This window comes from Mycteria americana, chromosome 1 (assembly GCF_035582795.1).
Source record: "Mycteria americana isolate JAX WOST 10 ecotype Jacksonville Zoo and Gardens chromosome 1, USCA_MyAme_1.0, whole genome shotgun sequence".
Lineage (NCBI taxonomy): Eukaryota > Metazoa > Chordata > Aves > Ciconiiformes > Ciconiidae > Mycteria > Mycteria americana.
The window spans coordinates 73,545,614-73,565,659 of NC_134365.1; the positions used below are offsets into that span (position 1 = coordinate 73,545,614).

The 20,046-nt window shown below is 43.3% G+C and overlaps 1 protein-coding gene across 3 annotated transcripts in view; it reads left to right on the top strand.

The window, feature by feature from the left end:
* The window catches only part of PDE3A (phosphodiesterase 3A), a 268,394-nt gene that overhangs the window by 17,031 nt on the left and 231,317 nt on the right, over positions 1-20,046 (top strand). The window contains exon 1 of one of the 3 annotated variants that reach the window (XM_075505840.1): positions 5,519-5,538. The exons of the other annotated variants lie outside the window; for them this stretch is intronic. The gene's annotated coding sequence lies outside the window, so the exon portion shown is untranslated. Of the gene's footprint in view, positions 1-5,518; positions 5,539-20,046 lie in introns of those variants that run through there. 3 annotated transcript variants of the gene reach the window in all.

A 20,046-nucleotide genomic window follows, 5' to 3' on the forward strand; every position in this document is an offset into this window, starting at 1 on the left:
TCTTCCCTGTTCCTGTTGAATGTGTAATTGAAACAATTTCTGTTTTCCTTTAAGCTGTTACTGTAATGACCTAGGCATGTAGTTTGTCGAGACATTGTGTTTTAGATCTTGAACTGATCCATGTACCAGTGAGTGTCTTGTACTTTTTCCATGTGTGTATTATTTTTCCCAGCGAGTATGATATGCCAAGCTCGCTCCTGATGTGAGCACATACTGATTTGAAATAGGAAGCAATGAATTAGCTTTTAGGGCTGGCTTATTAGCAAGATCTTATTCTTTATTTGTCTACTAATGTGCCTTGAATGTGTGTAGTTTTTAGGCCTGCTGTTAGTACTGCCACTGAAATTGTAACCATCTCAGAAGAACAAAGCAACAACAAGATGAAGAAGAAAATAGGAAAGAATCCCTATCTGGGTGAGAAGATCATTTGTCTCTTCTAACGTTTGCCAAGGGAAAAATCTTCACCATGAACTGTTGCTTACGGACCTGGAGAATCAGCTCCCATGCACTGGTCTTTGGCCCCTTTCCCTCATTTGGTAGCAGTGGGAAGTGTCCTGCATTGAGCAGTTGTAGGTGGGATTGATATCCTGCACATGGCTCGCTGGCCAGGAAGTGGAGTTGATATCTCGGATTTGAAATTCCAGGGCTGTGCTCCTGGGATCGTAGCACTTACTGTGGTCTTCGAGTTCCTGAGATGGCATAGCTCTTTTTATTAACTCTTGGTAAGATTTCAGGACTGCCATCTCCGCCCATCCTCTACTTCTGCTCTTGCACTTTTGTGTCATTTTGGAGAGCAGTAATGTTGCAAGAAAACATGTTTCCTCAGGCCAGTAGATTTGATTAAGTGGCTTTGTCAGATGCTTCCAAACAGAGCTGCAAGTATTGAAATCTTTTATTCCTTTGGTGTTCGAGTATCAAATGGAAAATTGGTGTCCCCTCTGCTAATCTTGCTTAGCATTTGTATTGTTCTCCTCACTTTTAGAAAACCCTGTAGGATTCTGGCCTGGCCTTATGAGGTGTATCACTTGCACTGAACTGGGTGGGCAATAAGGGCATTTGGCATCTCACAAGAAGGAATATGCTGACAGATTAATCCTATGTTAGTTTTCATATTAAATGTTGGTGCGGAAAGGCTATAGAAGCTATTGTTAGTTCTTGCTGGGCCAGAGATGTGATCAGAAGGTGGGTACTGAAATTGTTAGCTGTGTTTTAATGGTGAGATTCTCTGAGTTGCTGTCTTCTGAGCTAAAGGATTGCCATACATCTCTGTAGGTTTCTAGGAAGCTGAGAGTGAGAGAAAGCCTGAGAGCTCTTCCTGTTGGGTGGACTGTATCTTGTTGGCCATACTTGAGGCAACTGAAATACTAAATTGAGTGAGGTGAATTAGTGCTGTGTTCTTCTTCTGTCCTATCTAACCTCCTTGCTTCAGCTCTGTCATTTACCTGAGACCAGCTAGCTTCAGCTGGTGCAAAATGAGTGTGCAGAGGTATTTGGATAAAATTCAGTTTGAAGGGAAGCGTGGTTCTCAGTCTCCCCTTGTTTGCCATGGAGGCCAAATGCATTGCATCCGGTCTCTGCTGGATGAAGCCTGAAGTCCAGAGTTCCCTCTGAATTCTTCTCGTACTTTACAGCTCCTCCCTGCTTTGTATATACAAACAACATTCTTTGAGAGGACTAGAGGGCGGAAATGGCTATGAACAAAACCCATATATTTTCTGATATGTCAGAAGATACCAGAAAAGAATAGTGTGCTCTGTGTCTGCTGGTAGCTGATTTCTTTTCATCCTATTTATTTTGTAGGAAAAGAAGGCTTGGTTGGATATTAGGGAAAACTTTTCTAACAATAATGGTAGTAAAGCACCATAACAAACTATCTAGGGAAATTTCATGTGTGTACATGAGAGGTTCTTTTAGAATAGCTTTTTTCCAAGTGGGTCTAGATACCTGCTTTTTCTTGGGTAAGTGTAGTTGTTGCTGCCAGTGTTTCCCCCCAACCTGCACCTCTGCTGCCTACATCTGCGGGTGGGCTGTCTCCCCCAGCTGCTGGCCAGCATCCTCGTGCAGTGTCAGTTCCTCTCGCTGTTGGGATGCAGAGACCAACCAGTAAGCCCTGTTTATGTTCCACTCTTATTGCCCAATGTGCAATGTTAATGTTACTCTGGAGCCAGAAGCTTGCACTGCAGGTCCCTGCCCTTAAGCAGGATTACTGAAGAGCAGACCAGGTTTCTCGCATCTTTTCTGGTGTTATCCTTCGCTGGTTCAGGAGTTGCTATGCTGTTTGGTTTGCACTATCAAGTTGTGATTGGTGGCAGTCTCTTTTCTTCCTTCTTCTTCCACTTGAATTATAATGGTAAGTCCTAGGTAGGCCCCTAATTGCTCTTAATTTTGGCCAAGCACAAGTTGATTTATCAAGTCCACTTGTTAGCTTAATGCTTTTATGGCTGCCAAAAGAGTGCTAGGTAGTGTAAGTGAGATGAAGTGGTCGGCAGTTGTTAGGCTTTGCGTGTAGGGTGGTTTCTTAGCACCCAGATAAGAGACAGCAGTTTGAAGGACACGACAGAGCACCGGAGGGCCAGACCTCCTGATCCTCACATGAGTTAGCAGCGTTGGACTTGGGAGAGAACTCCCGCAGGAGGAGTGCCTGGGGATGTGTGCGTGTAGGGTACAGCATGTTCTGCACATTACACCCTGCTGCCCAGCCCAGTAGTTCTTGTCTGTTTGTTTTTTTTAATATGCTCGTTGTCAGTTCGTGTTATTTGGTTTTTTTGTTTTTTTTTTTTCCTTTTTCCTTTTTGAAGTCACTTCAGTCTGAACTAACTGGATGGTTCTTAAAGGCTGCTAAAATCTCAGCATGCCAGCTGTAAAATTGCCTAATCAACTCCAGGAGATAATCTTTCCTGAGGGAGACCTTTGAATGCGTTGACTGTCAGTAAGAATAGGTCAGATGCCTCCAGGTAACTTTCTGGGAAGGGAGTCTTGTTTTCAAAACTGTATCTACCTGCTTTGTTAAGAATTAAGTAACTGGTTAGCGGGAGTTGCAATAAAAGTCTTCTTTTAAATTTGTGCTAGATCCTCTTAAAGAAAGCAAATAACTTGTTAATGCTGCTCAGCATAGAAATAAAGTAGCTGTTGTGACTGTCAGAGGCTTTAAGAAAAAAGGCTCAAATGAGAAAGAGTTTCCTAACTTGGTCGGTTGATCAAACTCAATGGGCTTTTGGCAGCGCAGGTGGTCTCCAGCTTCTCCTTGGAGTCTGGAAAGCGTGTTGAGTTTGGGCCTGAGAACTAGTTTAGAGTTGTATTTTAAGCGCGTAGGTGTCACCTGGCGGGAGATAAGCTGTGACAAGAACTAAGACTTTCCTAATTCTCCTGCATGTCAAATGATAAAAAAGTGTGGTGAGTTTTGGTGTATTGAACTTGAAGAATAAACGCCTTCCTTCCTCCCTATGCTGGAGTCCAAAATTCAAGAGCAGAAATATTGGAGAATGTAACTTGGATGTGATGCTGACCATATTGGTGGCTTAAAATACCTGGCTAAAACTACTTCCAGAGACTTCCGTAGCTTTGGAATTGCAAAATTGAATAGCTCTGAATTATACTAAAGCTTCTTCAGATGTCTCGCCTTCCTTCCCCTTGCTGGGGAAACAGAAGAAAAAAAACAACAACCAAACAGGCAATATTGCTCAGGCTTATGCTTCTCTAGTTCTGGCACTTCCACTTGTCAGCCTGCCGGGGCTGCAGGGCTGTTAATTGAATTACCTCCTCGACACCTCTGGCTCTCCCCTTATGCATGGAGGTCTGTGCGGTCGGTTGTCCTTGGGATCCTGGGCTCGCAAGTGTGAGAGCAGGGTCCTGCTGTGGGCTCAGTAGTATGAGTGCAAACGAGACAGTTTAGGACCAGGACAATGTTATGTAGGGAATTTGATTGCAAAATGGAAGTGTTTATATATAGAATAAGTATATATGTATATTTGTAATTGATGTGTGGGTACATGCAGGCCTATTAATAGATGAAAATGGAGAGAGGAGAGAGGAAATAAAGCACCACAGCTGTGATTTATCAAGGTTGACATGAAAACAAATATTATTCTAGTAATCAGAGGAAATTCTTTGCAAAGTATGTACAAGAAAGGTATTTTAACCCACCTCAACGATTTCCTGCCCAAGTATATCCGAAGAAAATCAGACTTCCCCACCCCCCACCAAGGGTCACTTTTAAGTAACTATTTCTCCCCTCCTCCATTTCTGTTGACGTTGGGGTTTTTGTTTGCTTTGGATGTTTTTCTTTTCTCTTGTCAAATGCGTCTTGACTGATTTTTGACCTGGTGTATAAAACTGCATCTAAAAAGTGCAGCTGGGGGGGGCGAGGAAAGGATTTGGTTCGGCATTTAACTGTAAGCTGTACTGAAGCTGAAGGAGAGACACACGTGTGTGCTGCTTTGCCCGTTGTGTGCCTCGCTGGCAGGGTGTGTAGTTGCTTTTTCGGTGTGCTCTGCCAGCCTTTCCCTGCTGTTGCCTCCACTGAGGGCCGTAAGGCTGGGCAAACTTGGTACGCTTGCCTGGTGTGCTCCGTTCAGTGGTGGAGGAGGTGGTGCGTCTCAGTCTGTTTTGGTCGGTCACTGCTGAGTTTGCCACAGCTGTTTGGGTAGAGGCTTTTGTACGGGAGGCAAACAGACTACCTTTACCCTCTCTACATCATAACTGTTTCAAATTCTTAAGCGTCTGAGCTCCTAACACTGGAGAAAAATGGTCAGGGAGAAAAATGGTATGGGAGAAAAATGGTCATGGGTAGAAAAGGTATGGGAGAAAAATGGTCAGGCACTGTACGTAACTAGAGAAATGGAGAGAAGTGGTTTAAGCAAAGTCGCCTGGAAAACGCCTGGTAGTCCGAGGGGTTGAATCTGGCTCTTAAAACATTGCAGGTTCATCTTGTCATACTTCAGCTGCCTGAGGGTGACACTTTGCTTAGGACCCTGCGAGTCCCTAAACCTCTCTTGCGTTCAATTATTTTTATATTTGCTGTTAGAAATTATTTTTCTAACTCTGTTTAATTAACATTCCTTCTTCAGTTGTCTGTCAAAAATGGGAATTAAGCAAATGCAGCCAAAGGCCTTTATTAGGTGAAAAAGGAAAAAAAAGGGGGGGCGGGAGGAAAATACTTCAGAAGTGGATGCTCTACTTCCTGCTGCCCAGAGGAGTTTCCCATTTCTTGTTGGCAAAAAGACTATGAATGCCTTGTGCTAATAAGCCTTCTCTCTCAATGTGTATTGCGAACCGCAAACACACCATTTATCTGCAGGGAATGACATTAATAATTTGAAGAGTGACTAGAAATAAAAACAAATCTGGTTAATATCATCCATGACCTGACTTGATTAAAAAGAATTTCCCCCTTGAAAAAGTATTCAAATGCTGTTTCTAAATGAAACTGTAGGTAATAATAGTGGCTGATAATGCAAGATAGGAAAGCATTTGCAAGAAGCATCACCTTGAGTTTCTTTCTAGCCTGTACTGAGCACGTAGATTGGAAAAGACCGATGGGTAAGGACTAGTCAAAAGGCTTCACGTTGGGGTTTTTTATGTTTTTCTCCTGTGATGATCTTAACATTTAATGATGAGATTTATGTTTTCAGATGTTGTTTTATCTTCTAAATACATTGTAAAAGGCTAAATTGTGGAGAGAGGGGAAAGAATGAGGGACAGCTGTTCCTGTAGTGTTGAAATGCAGCTTTGGCTTCAGCATTTAAAGGAGTCGGAGGTTTTTGTGGGAGTTTGTGGTTAAGGGGCATTTTCTGCTGTGTCACAGGTGATCTGGTCTCATGGGGAGCCCAAGACATTTCTTTGGGTTCTTCCCTGGTATTTGGAAGCACACTGCTAGGGGGCATGGGGCTATTGGGCCCCTAACCCTTGTTCCATGGGTACAGCAGACCCTGCATATGCCAGCACACTGCTTTGCGTGGCTGTCGAGTCGCGTGTGTCGGGATGTGAGCAGAGTCCTAGTGAAAGCGCTGTGAAAGCAGCTTTTTGGAGCATGCTGGTTACTGAGGCTGGGTGGAAGGAGGACAGGGAGGGAAAAGAGCTCAGTCATTTGCCTGTGTAAGAGTAGGAGTCAGCGTCAAGGTAAAGGAAATTACTCTTGATGTGGGAATAGGTCAGGAAATTGCAGGCAGAGATGGAATAGCTTTGGAGAACTGCATCAGTAGGGTGCTTTTATTCAGCATCCTGCATGGTCTTGGGACTGAACTTCAGTTTGGGACTTACATTTAACATCAGTTCTTGCCTGTTGCTCAGTTGCTTTCGGCTGTTTACATTGAAGTATCTGTGACTTCCATTATAAATGGAATTAATGTGTTATTTTCGCCATCCTTTGCTTTATCCATTTCGATCTTAAGTCAACCCTGGTGTAAGAGACTTTTTGAGGGAGGATGTCAGAGGGGATGTGCACGTGCTAGTAGCTAACACGGGTCTCTGGTCTCACAGGGAGTTTGTAATTGCTGGAAATTACAAATGAAAATACCTCTGGAGAGTGCCATTGCTTTTCAGAACTTCAGTGAGTTAAAAGGCGGGGAAGAGATTTAGCCCAGGCATGGTGCAGTCTTAACAGACCACCAGGTTTCCAGGGCCTGATTCATTATCATTGTGTAATGCTGCAACATGTTAAGACGGTGGGCCAGCTCACTCAGGACAAAGTAGAGGGATCTCTAACATGGTGCTTGCCTTGCACAGTGCACAGCCCTAGAGAGACCTGGAAACTCCACCTTGTGCCAGCCTCACTTGAGACCATTAAATCCATTCCTGATTGTATACTGGGGGCTGGAGTGAAGCAATCAAACCAAAAAGTACTGATGTTTCTAAAAGGGATAGGGAAACTTCAGCCAGATGAGGTTTTGGCATGACGTCAGTAACTCCTGCTTGTTACTCTTTCTGGGCAAACTGCAGTTAAGGCACAGAAGAATATTTTATTGACTGAGGGACTAGTTTGTCCTAGAATTAAGTGTCTCTTGATCTACAGCTTTTTATACAGATAGATACCAAGTACTATTACCTCCCTTGGTAGGTTACCACCAGTACTAGAAAGATGTGTAGTGAATACACTTCTTCAAGAAATTGGCTATAAGACCAAGGGGATTTCAGGATGCTTTTTTTACAGGAAGATCAAATGAAGTCTTTTTTCCTTCTGCAATGCCATGCATTGTTGCAAAGAACAGCCAGAATCCTGGCTCTTTGCTCGTGTTGCACTCAAATATTCGTAACCTGTAGGACATGCAAGTTCTGCTGGACAGGCTCACTGGGGTGAAAGCAGCCTGCATCAGCACCTGGAGTGCATCAGCAGTTCTGGCTGCCACACGTACCCAGTGCATCCTCGGCAAGGGAGCTTACCCTGCTTCATGTGCCACCGGCACGCAGCATCTTTTGTGAGGGTACTGTTGGTGTTATGTCCCTCTGCTTTATCCTACTTCGCTCACATTGTGGCTAAAACTTTCTCTGCTTGTTGTTAAACAACAGCAAAGCCACCGCTTTTGGTCTCTATTACCATAGGTAAGTGCATTAAAATAGCTTGGAGGCCTGGCAGTAACCTTGCAGTTGACATTTTTAAATCTGTCCCCTTTTTCCTCCAAACCCATTTTTTCTTTTTTTCTTTTTACTAGCATAGAGGTCTGAATTGTGGTGTTTGACTAGTGAATGCTCGTCCTTTCTCCTGCCTCCAAAGATGCTGCTGAATGCTTTGGTGGAGATGCGGAACAATTCTTAAGGGTCGCCTACGAGCTACTTGATGCTAGTGGCTTTCTTGGGGCTGCAGGAGCAGCCTGTTGGAAATGAGTTGCAACTATCTGCCAAGCATCAAGTTGTTTATTTCACTGCTGACGCGTAAGTGTCTGTTCCATGATGTTTCATTTTCTGCTTTGGATTTAAAACCCCACCGTGCCCTGTCACTTGTCTCCCCTTATCAGCTCAGGCATGTAACGTCTTTCTTTAATGCTAGTGGATTATCCACCGGCACTCTTGCATTTTCCTACATGAAGGAAATGCCTGTGTGGTTGCTTAAGGTGGTGGTGCTGCAGTTGTGCTCGGGGCTGTTACAGTGCGGCTCATACCGCTGTTTCCTCAACTGTGTGCCTGAGCTGGTGGTATTCGGATTTCTCCCAAAGGCATTACCAGCCTGGCGTATGGATGCTCTGGTCCACTGGTGTGGGTGGAAGCAGGGCTCTGCACACAAGCAGTTAACCGTGGCTCAGCTGTTCAGAGGTAACACCTAGTTCAGTCACCTCAGTTAACTTTGAAGCACATGGTAAATTTCATGAAATTAATGGCCTTGTACGCAAAACATTGCCTACAAAGGAGTATTTTATGTTCCAGATGTTTTAAATTGCCTCTGTATTTATAAAAGTGGTACTTAATCAAAGTAACTCTGAAGAGCCTTTTGACCAAAACTGAAATTTATTCGGAATGTTTGTGTTGGGAAAAACGCTGGTAAAACTTTATTCTGCTTGATACAAACAATTTATTTCAAAAACACATTATAAGCACATTGCTTGATTTTTACAGAGTTGAAATGTAGGAAAACGGAGAGGAGATATCTAGGACTAGCCACGGTGGGGGAAAGCAGCTTGCCTACATGGAGAATAACTGTTTTTGCTGACATGGGGAATTGTGCTGTTAGCTCAGGTGGGAGACATGCATCTAACAAGCATTTAAAGGGCCTCATTTGGAAACCATGTGGTGATGCTGAGGTTCCTGTTGGCTTTTCTTCAAAATAAAAAGGAGTCTGTGCAGTCAAGCTACAAAAAAAATAATCGTATCTTACTGAAGGTAAAGAAATTCTTTGTATGTTTTGCTCTTGATGTGAGCAATAAAAATAGGGTGATGTGTTTACCTGGGGAATGGAAATCTGGTTTTTAAGTGCTCTAGGTCTCCCTTTTAAATCAGTGACAGCTAGGCACCAGCTATCTCTACAGAGTCTGGACTTGACTGACATCCTTCACAGTGAGAAGCAACTGAGGGCGGTGAGATCAGCTCGTCTGCCTGGTTAAGAAGTGCAGAGCTAGTCTTTGGCTGCCTTGTCCAGGTATGGGAAAGAGTAAGTAGTAATGTAAGTAGGTCAACAAAAGTGTTTAACTCCATAAGGAAGGCTATTCTGTAAGCCGTATAATTCTGTAAGCTGTTAACGACTGTATTATCTGCCATGCTGGTAATTCTGCTGTCACTCCCTGGTGAAGCGAGGTGCCATGGAGACTGGCAAAGTCCTGTCCACACTTCACTTGCTGAGTCCGAGCAACTGAGGAATTGGTTGGTTTGCGCAACAGTGGTGAGGTGGGATACATCTGTGTGTGCAAGGAGTCCTTTGGCTATCTCAAGAGCTGAAATGTGAGAAGGTGCTGTAGAAGGGTCAGGACAGGAGTCCGTGAAGCTGGTTTCTGCTTCTACTGATACAATAACGTTCACATATTGATTTTTGGCTGAGGTGTGGGTGCGCTTTTTTTTTCCATTCAGTTCTGTAAAGTGTTTTTTGTTTGTTTGTTTGTTTTTTTCTTCTTTTTTTCTTAATGATAAGCACTGTTGCCTTAGGTGGCTTACCAGGTCTGATTTCATTTGCTGGTGAAGAGCAGTAACATGCCATACATCTTCCCCCTATGTTAAATGCCAGGGTTTGGTTTATTTTTTCTAAGCTTTCAGCCACCGAAAGACCAATGCATGAAATTTTACGGGAAGTCAGTTTTTACAGGCAGAGCTGAGTATCAGAGACAGGTTAAGTTTTTTCAGTTCTTCACTATAGCATGTTTGATGCAGCCTTCTGCTTTTTGTTCTGTGCAGTGGTATAAAATCAAAGTGCAAGAAACCAGTGAAATGACCGCGATGACTTGTGCGTTAATAGGTCTGAAATTAAGCACAACTACACTTTCTCTTAAGGTTTATTCAGTCTTTTACTCTTTCAACCTTATTTTTGGTAGTCTTTCAGTTTATGCTAGAGACTGTCTTTCCTTCCCAAATAACCACAACAGAAGCATTTAGGACCTTTACCAATTGTATAGAGGCTAAAATTTTCATGAATACTTAGAGCCTAAGCAACTTCCCCCCCCCCCCCCCCCCCCCCTTAGCTGTTCTTTTACGTGATAAATTTCTAGGCTTTTCAAGCAATTTCCTGATATCATGTTGCTCAAAGAACAAGTGATTTGTAGTGTGTGGGTATAGCAATTTGGACAGTACTTATTTAATTCAGTTTCTTTGAGATGCAAAAATCAAGCAGCTTCTTTTTTTTCCTGCTGGGAGATAGCAAGAGATTGCTAACTGCTACCTTAACTCCCATCAGAGATTCATTACTGCTGGTCTTTCTGTCTTGTGTTTAAGAATAAGAGAATAATTTACTAATATAAAAAGGGAGTCTTATGTAATTTCAGTGTCTGCACCTTCTGAAAGACTGTCTTGACTATTGAGTAACACACTAAATATGTCAAATTCTGTAATCACAAACTGGACCTATTGCTACAACGAAATGGGAAAAGGTCTAAGAAATGAATGCAATTGACACATTTACTGACCATGGGAGATCAACTATATTTTTAAAATCGAAAATGAAAAAAAAAAAAGATACTTTATCGAGACTAGGCATTGCAAGATGGTCATGCAGAGTCCAGAAAATGGACATTTGAGCAGGAGGGGACATTGTGACTGCCAGAAAATGAATCAGCAACATCATCTGCATCGTTCTCAGAGTGGCAGGTTGTTTCTAGGTACTCAGATGCACTGGATATTTTTATAACAAAACTGCAGTGATCTCAGACACTCAGTTGTATAATTGTTTAATCTCCTGGTACATACATTGTTTCCTTGAACAAGCCTAATTCTTAACTTTGGTTCTTGATTTTATAACTTACGTGTTTTGTTTGGGGTGTATGTGTGCGCCTGGGAGCTGTTTCTTTAAAACGAGTGTTTTTAAAGGACTACCACATATGCGGATTCTGTTAATAGGGAGTGTTACTGTGTAGGAAAGTGATTTGTTGTGCAATTAGGATGTTGTTTACTCCCAAGGAAAAATGATTGGCCTTGATGGAGCAGACAATTTGGTCAAAATTTTCTAGGAATAAAGAAATTCCATCTCTGTGTCTCAAAATTTGTTCTTGTAATGGCTTTATGTGTGACTTAAATCCTCCACGTTTTAAAGATGGTTACTGTGCCATCGTTGTTTGACAGCCCCAAGGAAAATGATAGAAGCCATAAATAATAGTTTGTGTGCCCACCCCAAATGCCAAAACAGCAACATACAGGCAGTCGCTGCCCAGCTTTTACTTACCGTCGATCCTGCAGCTTTGCATTTCCCTGTACTTTGTTTCTCCCAGGTAGGAATGCCTATGTATAGGATGCTTGTTTCTCAAACCACTTTGTGATAAGGAACAGTCGTATGCATTACCCTCTGCACGAGGGCAGTAAATCTGTTCATTCTGTCGTTGAGCACGTGGCTGTTGTTGTTTTGCTTGGTCTTGCTGCCATGGCAGTAAATGCTGGTTTTACCACTGCCTAAATTAGGGCAAAAAACAGGGACCCAGTTGTTCACACTTAACTTGTGGCTGGGGAGGCCTTTGCTGCTGCTTCCTGCAGGGCAGCTCTGCCTTACGGCTGTGTATTGTGCTGTTTGTGTTTATTCTGTGTTTTCTCTTGTGCAGACCAATCCATGGGGGCAGGTCCGCAAGTGGTAGGTCCAGTCTATCCAAAGATGAATAGGTTAGAGCAGAGTCTTGCTAAGGCAGGGGGTTGTGTAGGGTTATATTGGTAGGGAGCTCCAGGTAAAGGGGATTTTGACTGTAATCTCGTTCCCAGCCTGCACCAGTTTATCCTAGTGTGCAGTACTGCCTTTCTTTTCGTCACGGTGGCTTTTCCACCTCTTTGCCTGTCTCGGTTGCCACTGCTCCCCAGTGGGGATGACAGAGCCCGGTGTGACTCTGCTCACCGGGCAGCCCAGCTCCTCCTGGCACTCGGATCCCACCCCACGGGCTGGGGGTGCGTGGATTAGGCTGGCACGTCACTCACTGGCTGCTTGTCAACTGTGGTCCAGAAGATTGTCATGTAAATAGTGTGACTTGGTACCAGCTTCTCATCTGTGGGTTTGCAGTGCAAAAGAAAAGATGACTTGGCTGTTCAGGTCATGAGGCTAAAGATGCTCTGGCAGGGATCGTGTTGGAGCCTTGGGCGGCTGATACAGAGTCCCAAAAATTTTTTTGAAACACTTTCTTTTTTTTCTTTCTCTTCGATTGGAAACACTTTTTCAATGGAAATATGTTAAATCTGTTCTTTTTTTCTAAACGTGAAAACAGTGCCATTTCCTTGGTTTGCGAGTGTTTGTCCCTTCCTTCCTGCTTGTCTTCACCTTTTTCCACGAAGACAGATGCAGAGGTTTCTGTGAAACAGAGGACACTGAAAAACAGATGACAAAAACTTGTGAAAGCGAGCGCTTTCTGTGAACTTGGACTAGCAGTAACTCTCTTTTTCTGTCCTCCAGAAGGCTTGTTGTCGTTGTGTTGTTTCATGCCTGGGATGGCTGAGGGTGGAGGTCTGTAGAGCTGCTGTGAAAGGGCTGTGTGTGATAAGAGTGGGAGGCACAGTGTCATAATTAACGCTGTCAGAAAGTGTTTTTTTAATGTGACTAGTGTTGTATTTCCAGCATATTGTATTCATTTTCCTTTTATTGTGGTCTGACAGTACACCCTGAGCTCAAACCAATTTTTTAATCCCGAAAATGCTCTCAAGTCAAATCTGGCTGTGGGAGTTTAGGCCTCTAGGAGTTTAGGGTTGCTTCACAGCTGGAAAAAGTTACTTTTTCCATTAAAACAGGCATTAACTGGCTTGAAGGGACTTACGATCTTTTTATCTTAAGAAACCTCATCAGTAATAAGAAGAGCTTAAATTGTGATGGTCTGCTAATCAAAACTAAGATGTCCTCGTTTATGATGTTTACATAGCATTGAGTGTAACGAAATACCATCAGTGTTAACAAAAATGAGATGTGTATCCTTAATGATTCTCAATGAAAAAAGTTCTGAATTAAATGCATATGTGAAAGCTTTTGAATCCTTTGGTAAGTTTTATTTATTGATTACATGTTTTAGTTTTGCAACAGCAAATTGCTTGAAGGGATCATGAGTGCAGGACTGTTTCTGCCTTTCCTTTCTACAGCTTTCTGGATGATATGCATACATCGGCATCAAAATAATCCTGTAGCCTTCGGGTCGTGTTTCCTCCTGAGGTTTGTTGCGTGTAACTCCCTTATGTGACATCTCAAACATCTGTCCAAAAGTGGTATCCGACTGCAGGCTGATTTTGGTCTTTGCAAAAGCCATATTCAGGATGGTTAGACTTTCTGCAGAAAGCACAAGTGTGTATGCTGCCCTGCTTACTGGTTTCTGATTGCCCAGTTCTTAAACAGTTTTTGTTCTTCTAAACATTTGCTGGAACTCCTGTTTGCTGGGGTTTCTGTTCCCGTTTGCTTTTTCTTCTCTGTGGAGAGAGGTTTTGTGGTACTTCTTTTTTCAGTGTAGAGAATTTAGGTGACATGAAGAAGCACATGAAGCTGGAAATAGTTCTGGTTTTAGATATACATGTATACACGATGTGCAGACATACATTTTATACTTTACATGTAATAATATTCAATTGCATTGATGTGCATCCAGACATAAGGCTCTTTCATACTTGGGTGCTTTGATATTTGTGTGCCGTCTTTTCCTCTTTGCTTGAGTTTGATTGCAAGTTACAACGTTAATTCCTTGTATGGTGACAGTTGGTGCAGGACTTTGAGAGGCAGAACAGACTGAAGTTGGATCCTTTGCACAAGCTATGTTATAATGAGAGATGGATTTGTCCAGCGGGAAACATGAATGGTGACCCCAGAACAACTACTCAAGCATCTCCAAGTTGTACCACTGGCTTGTTATCCTTGTGGAAGTTTTTTGACTCCTTTGACTGGGCGTTTGAAAGCATTGACTGTGAATCAAATGTATTCATTTTTGTTACCTCCTCATGGGAAGTTTTTAGGTCCTTACATTAAAGCATTCAGTAGCATGGATTTTGAAGCAGGTTGATGGTTTGTCTGTTTTAACAAGTAGCAGATTTCATTCTGTAACTAGAAAGTGCTAGTATGTAAATGTACTTTGATGGGAGGAGGATTTGTGGGTTCATTCTGGTTTTGAAGCTTAGAGGTGTATGCTTGCAATTAAGAATATGGTATTTTTTTATACTTGATTTGAATTACTACTTTGTTCTCTGGTGAAGAAACTCTATTCAGATCAGGAGTCACACATCCCTCTTAATTGTTCATGGTGTTACAGTGATATTTAGAGGCCCCAAGCAGATCAAGATCACCTTGTACCTGGTGGTGTATATACATGTGTTTAAGAGATGGTATCCTAACCTGATTTTTCTTTTTTTTAATATAGTGTAAATAAACAGTGATATAATGGGGCAAAGTCAAACTTCCTAACATGATTATTGACTCCAGTCTCTAACCTAGAGATATGCATACCTGCAATACCGACAGCTGGAGGAATCGCGTCTCATATATTGTGAAGGGTAATCTACCCCTCTTCTATGGCCGCTCCTCTCCCTGCGGTGTTGGCTGTCTGTGGGTGACTCAAGCCAACAGTGCGAGTGGGGGGTGACAGCCGTGCCTGCTGGTGGCAGTCTCTGTCGTTGGTGCCCTTTCTGCTGTGCTTCCTTTCCCGCTCCCCTCGCTGAGAAAAACAGCGGGAGCCTTCCTGCTCGACAGGAGTCATAGATTGTTAAACTGATTCGGCTTTAACTTCATAGGTGTGTTCAACTTCTTCCTCCTCCTCGGTCAGATGAGTTGTTTTTCATATTATTTGTCTTAGAAACCCTCTCTGTTTGTGATAACTGTTTACCTACGTCCCCTCCTCTCTGCTCCTGCAGAGGCAGCTGGAGCGGGCTTTGGTGTAGCTCCCTGGTGCCGTGCTCACGTGCTACCGGAGCTGAAGCCGTTCACACCAGCCAACCCATGGGGGTTTGCTTCGTTGTGCGCTGCCGAAAGATGTCCTCCTGTATCAGTACAGTGGTTAACCTATTGTAAGCATGTGTTTGTTGCCGTATTTTGTTTTTATCTTACTAGCCACCTGTACGTTGATGCAGACTTGAGATTTGGCTTTTTTTTTGTGGATGTTTTGACTTCTCTCTGTGTGTGATTTCTGAACTCTGTTTTCAATTAAAAGAAAAAGTCTTTTAAAAATAGTGAGTCAATTTAATTATGCTGTGTTCCTGAATCTTTTTCTTCTGCAATGGTGGTTGGACACCTTAATTATTTTATTGTCCTATTCAAAGGACCTTGAATGTCATAGGATGGGAACTGAGCACCCCCTAAAAATCTATGTGTATCAATCAATATGTATGAATTGGGATGGGTAGATGGATTTGAAACCACGGGCCACCACATGTCCTTTTCTTCTGCTCTCCCTGCTGATACTTTGATTCATGTGTTACAGGTTTTCAGTAAAAAACGCTAAGTGTTTATTTCTAGTCCCAACTTCTCATTGTCTACAGTTCTTACACCTGCAAGATCTTTCTTGGGACAGATAAAAATGTTGGTGAAAACAGAAATTTTGTTTCTTGTTCCTGAGAGCTCAGTTGGTTGCAGCTGCTGGGCTTGCATGGTTCAAATCATGCAAGTCTAGCAGCTGGAGAGACAGAGGTATTGTAAACATGAATGGTGTTTACGTCCCTGTCAAGCATACATTTGCAGTTGGTTATGCTTAGTTACGTAGTTCAGTAGGACTTGTTCTCACTGATACTTTTTTCAGGTTGCTTTTAATGTACCCTTTGGTGATGAAGATTTGGGTTTCTGGAGGTTAGTGTTGCTGTTGGCTCAGTGATGTTCCCTTTCCAGATGGAAACTGTTGCCTGCTTCTTTTCTCCTGGAGAAGGTGGGCAGGGGAGGCTTGTATGTGCCACCAAGCCTGTCCTGAGACCATAGGAACTAACGTCACTCCTGGAACTTTGACTTGTGTGTTGCAATCAGCTTTTCAGCTGGGAAAGAAACTTGTATTTATTGCTGTTGTGCTTCTGAAACAAAGATTGAAAGCATAGAGATATTTGCAAGTGAACTTGGAAGAATAGCTGGTTGGTTTCAGGAACTCTCCCAGAAGAAGTCTATAAGCAGAAGGAGGAAGAAAATACGCACTAGCACTGGAGGAGGTTTTTGAAGATCCCAGCTTGTGTATAGACACATCACCGGTGGCTGTAACACCTGTGAGCTCTCAGACTGAGCCCCCGCGCAGCTTTTCCCAAGGAAAGAGTGAAGGTGTGAAGCTACACACACACACCCCCCCCCCAGTGCTGCTACAGGTTGTCCCACATGAAGAAAAGCTCTGGGTCAGAGTCAGGTCTGCTGTAGTGGTCTTGTTCCCTTGACGTCAATGGTGTTGCAGGTCCTTACCTCCATTCTGAATTTCAGCTGTTGCTTAGCACACTTCAGATACACTAAATCCTATTGCTCATATATATCTATGAGCTTAGTGCTGTGAAAGGTCCTGCACTCTCTGGCTGTTGACCGTACTTTGATGCTTTTGACAAATGGGAAGAATAAAAGAATAGCAACAGAATAGCTTTTTGCTCCTTAGAGATATGCCATCATTTTCATCTCTCCTATGTAGAGGAAAGGTGTGTTTCAAGCTCCTAGAGAGGAAAGAGAGTGTGCTATTGATTACCTAGATGGCTTGCTTCAGGGAATTGTAGGCAGGGAATTGTAGAGTGTCTCTGTGAGCCCATGGTGGCAATGCTGGAGGTGCTGGCTCTGTAGCAGGCCCATGGTTGTTTTTCTGTTGTTTTTTTTGTTTGGTTGTTTTTTTTGGTTTTTCTTTTGTTTTGTTTGTTTGTTTTGGGGTGTTTGTTGTGGTTTGGTTGTTTGTTTTTTTTTTTTTTGAGTCGGAGGCTATAATGTGTTCATGCATGTTTTGGCCAATCAGGAGGTCTGTGTATAACTGAATCTTCATGTGACTCCATTTGTTATCCTCTATTTTGGTTTCCATCTGCGAAATGTAACTGTGGCTCGATACTTATTTACTTTGTTTTTTAAGAGTCAGTCTAATATGGGTCAAGACTTTAATTATGGTTTTACTGTCCAGAAGAAAGAATCATTGCTGACAAAAAAAACCCCAGTTTATTAAAGCAGGGATTTACCCCCCCCCCCCCCCCCCCCAAAAAAAAAACCCCAAACAAAACAAAAAAACACAAAAAAACCCAACAGCTTGCAAATGCATTAGGTGAGAAATTCAAGTAGAAGTAGATCTGCTTAATACATGAGCATGGCCAGAGTTAGCCATAGTAATGCTAGTGCCAACTGATCAACGGAAGGAGTTTGATGATATTTAGTAGGCAGGAGTGTAGACAAATTGACTCATAAAAATACTGTAGAGTTTATTATTTTGGATGTTACTAAGGATTAAGTTTTAGAGAATGTATGTGTGGCTAACATTTGATTTGAGGAAGATTTGCTAAGTCAACCAGAAAGAATTAAATCAAATTTATAATCACGCATGTCTTTAAACAAGGCTGCAAGTGAATGACAGAAAATAGGATGGATGTTGTTGTAAGAAGAATTGGTAACTGTTTGTCTCTTTAGATACATAGTTTCCATAAAAGCTGGTATAAGGGTGGACTAGGAAAAGGACGCATCCTGTCAGCTTTAGGAGCTTGCATGTTGAATAACAAGTGGGTCTGGCTGAAAAATGAATGTTATACTACATTGAATGATGAAGCCCTTTTCAGCTTCCCAAAATGAAGATGGATTTTAAAATACTGAGCTTTTAGATGTCTGTGCATTGTTCCTGAAATTGCTCTATTCTCCGTCTGTACTCAAGAAGGTGAGTGTATGAAATGGAAGACCCCTCATTGCTTGCCCCAGCCTTCCCGTGCCCTCCTCCCCGCCCATCTGACTGCTGAGCCGGGCTCTGGGCCCCAGCTCCAGTGCTGCACGCCAGCAGCTCTCCGAGCCAGCTGCTCAGGCACTCAGCTGGGCTGTTGAGGCTTCGCTTTGAGGGGGCTCATTTGGTCCCGTCGGAGCATCTTTGGTACGCCCTGGAGATGTAGCTGTCAGCATCTTTGCTGTCTGCAAAATGAAGAAATAATAATGGCAGAGCAGAAAGCCTTAAGCTTTAAAGGTGGTACCTTAAAGCACGGGAGATTTTTTTTTCTTAGCTGTTGTACGCTTGCTGTGTGTAAGTGTGGATTGCAACAGTTGATGGGAACCTTCTGGGGAGCCTACCTAGCTTGTTCTCCTTATTTAGGCCTTCAGTTTTCCATCCTTTATTTCCTCTGAGGGCTGTTCTGGCTGGCTAGACTTGTTCCAGGACCTGCTGTTGAAGAAGTGAAGTTTTAAATGAGCTTGCTGCAGGAAGGAAGGAAGGAAGAATGGGCGAGTGCTCCTCCAGGAGCACTCCAGGCTTGCCGTTGGGCTTCACACCTAGCTCTCCATGCAGCAATGCATACCAGCTGACTTCCAAGTCAGCTGTGCTGACTCGTTTTCTTTGCCTTGGACTAGGAGCTTCTGATATCAAGGAAAAGTTACGTGACTGAAGAGAAAATAAAAAGCACTCAGATTTCCCACACTTCTTTATCTGGTTTCCTTGCCAGTGGCTGTCGCGTGAGATGTTGATGCCGCTACACCCAGTCCTACACAGTTGTGCCGGTGCTGGATGTACTCCAGCTCGTTGAAGGAAATATTATTCTTTTTATCCCTTCCCTGAGGGCAAAAGTCCTTCCGTGGTCCATTTAATTACTGCAGGTTATTGTGATTGAAATTTCCACTATAACAACGGGTGCCAGGAATTGCAGTGTGGTTTCTTCTGAAGCCTGACCCCATGCTTACTGATTTTGCTGGCATATTTGGGTTGGTCAGGAAGCCATTTCCCCCCCACTCTTAGCAGCACAATTCTGTCAACAGAAGCCCAGGTGTAGCTGCACTTATTCCAAGCACGAAAGTCCTCTTGGTGCTGTTGCTAATCCTTCTGCAGAGTCTTCTGCCAAAGTAAACTGCATCTTGGCTAGGCAATGGCATTTACTGGTATGGCAAAAGTAAGCCATCAAATCCTTTCCAAGACCCTGAAGTGGGCACCCAGTGCTTTCCTGGTGTGTGGATGAGCTGACTGCAGAGTGAGCTCCAGCCTGGAGTGAGTTTGTTAGCTGGAGCCATGACTTGAACAGCCCTTCCCCATTGCAGCTGGGCAAAGTGTCACGAAGGGGCTGTAAAATCCCCATAGCTGATCTAGGGAAGATTGTGGAAGCTGCGTCACAGCTTCCAAAAGTTCAGTTTGCATTTCCCTCACCTCAAGCAGGTTGGGAGTAGGAGGCCAGTCTGCTGAGGATGTTGTACGCAAGAGAGGTTTTGTCCCGGAGAGGTATGCCGACTCTGCAGTGTTGGCAGGGTATGTTAGCCTCTGTTGAGCTTGTATTGTCATGGGCTTGCTGTTATCGGTTCCTGCGCTAGCAAGTCATGTCTAGACGGTGGTGTAACAATATACCATAAATCATGCTCAGGATCTTTCCAGCCTTGCACAGGAAACCTGGTGCTCTGCGCAAAGCAAATGTCCGTAGGCGTAATCACAACAGGGCTGCGTTCCCGTGTGCTGTGATGGGTAACGAGTTCAGTGCCTACAGCATCTCAGCAGGTCATTGCTTGGAAAAAAGCTGAATGTTTTTATTTTTGCATCGAGTAAATAAGTTCTTTCTGAATGTTGGGACTTTGCATTTTACAGATGTGGATTTATAAGGGAGAGGGATGGTTTGGGGACTTCAGCACCTTCATCCTCTACTGCAGTATATTGGCATCGCTCCATTTTCCAGCGCAGTGTTCCAGCGTGTCCCTAATTTCCAGACAGAGATCAGGTCTGCAGCAGGTAGCCTGTGCCTGCTCTGGCATTGCCATTCCTTGATCTTACTCTAACATACAATATGGGTCACAGGGCTTGTTTCCCTTCAGTGCTGCATCTCTCCTTAATCTAATGTCCAAGCCCAAGCTGGTTAGTATTGCCAAGAGTCTTGAAAAATATTTCTGAG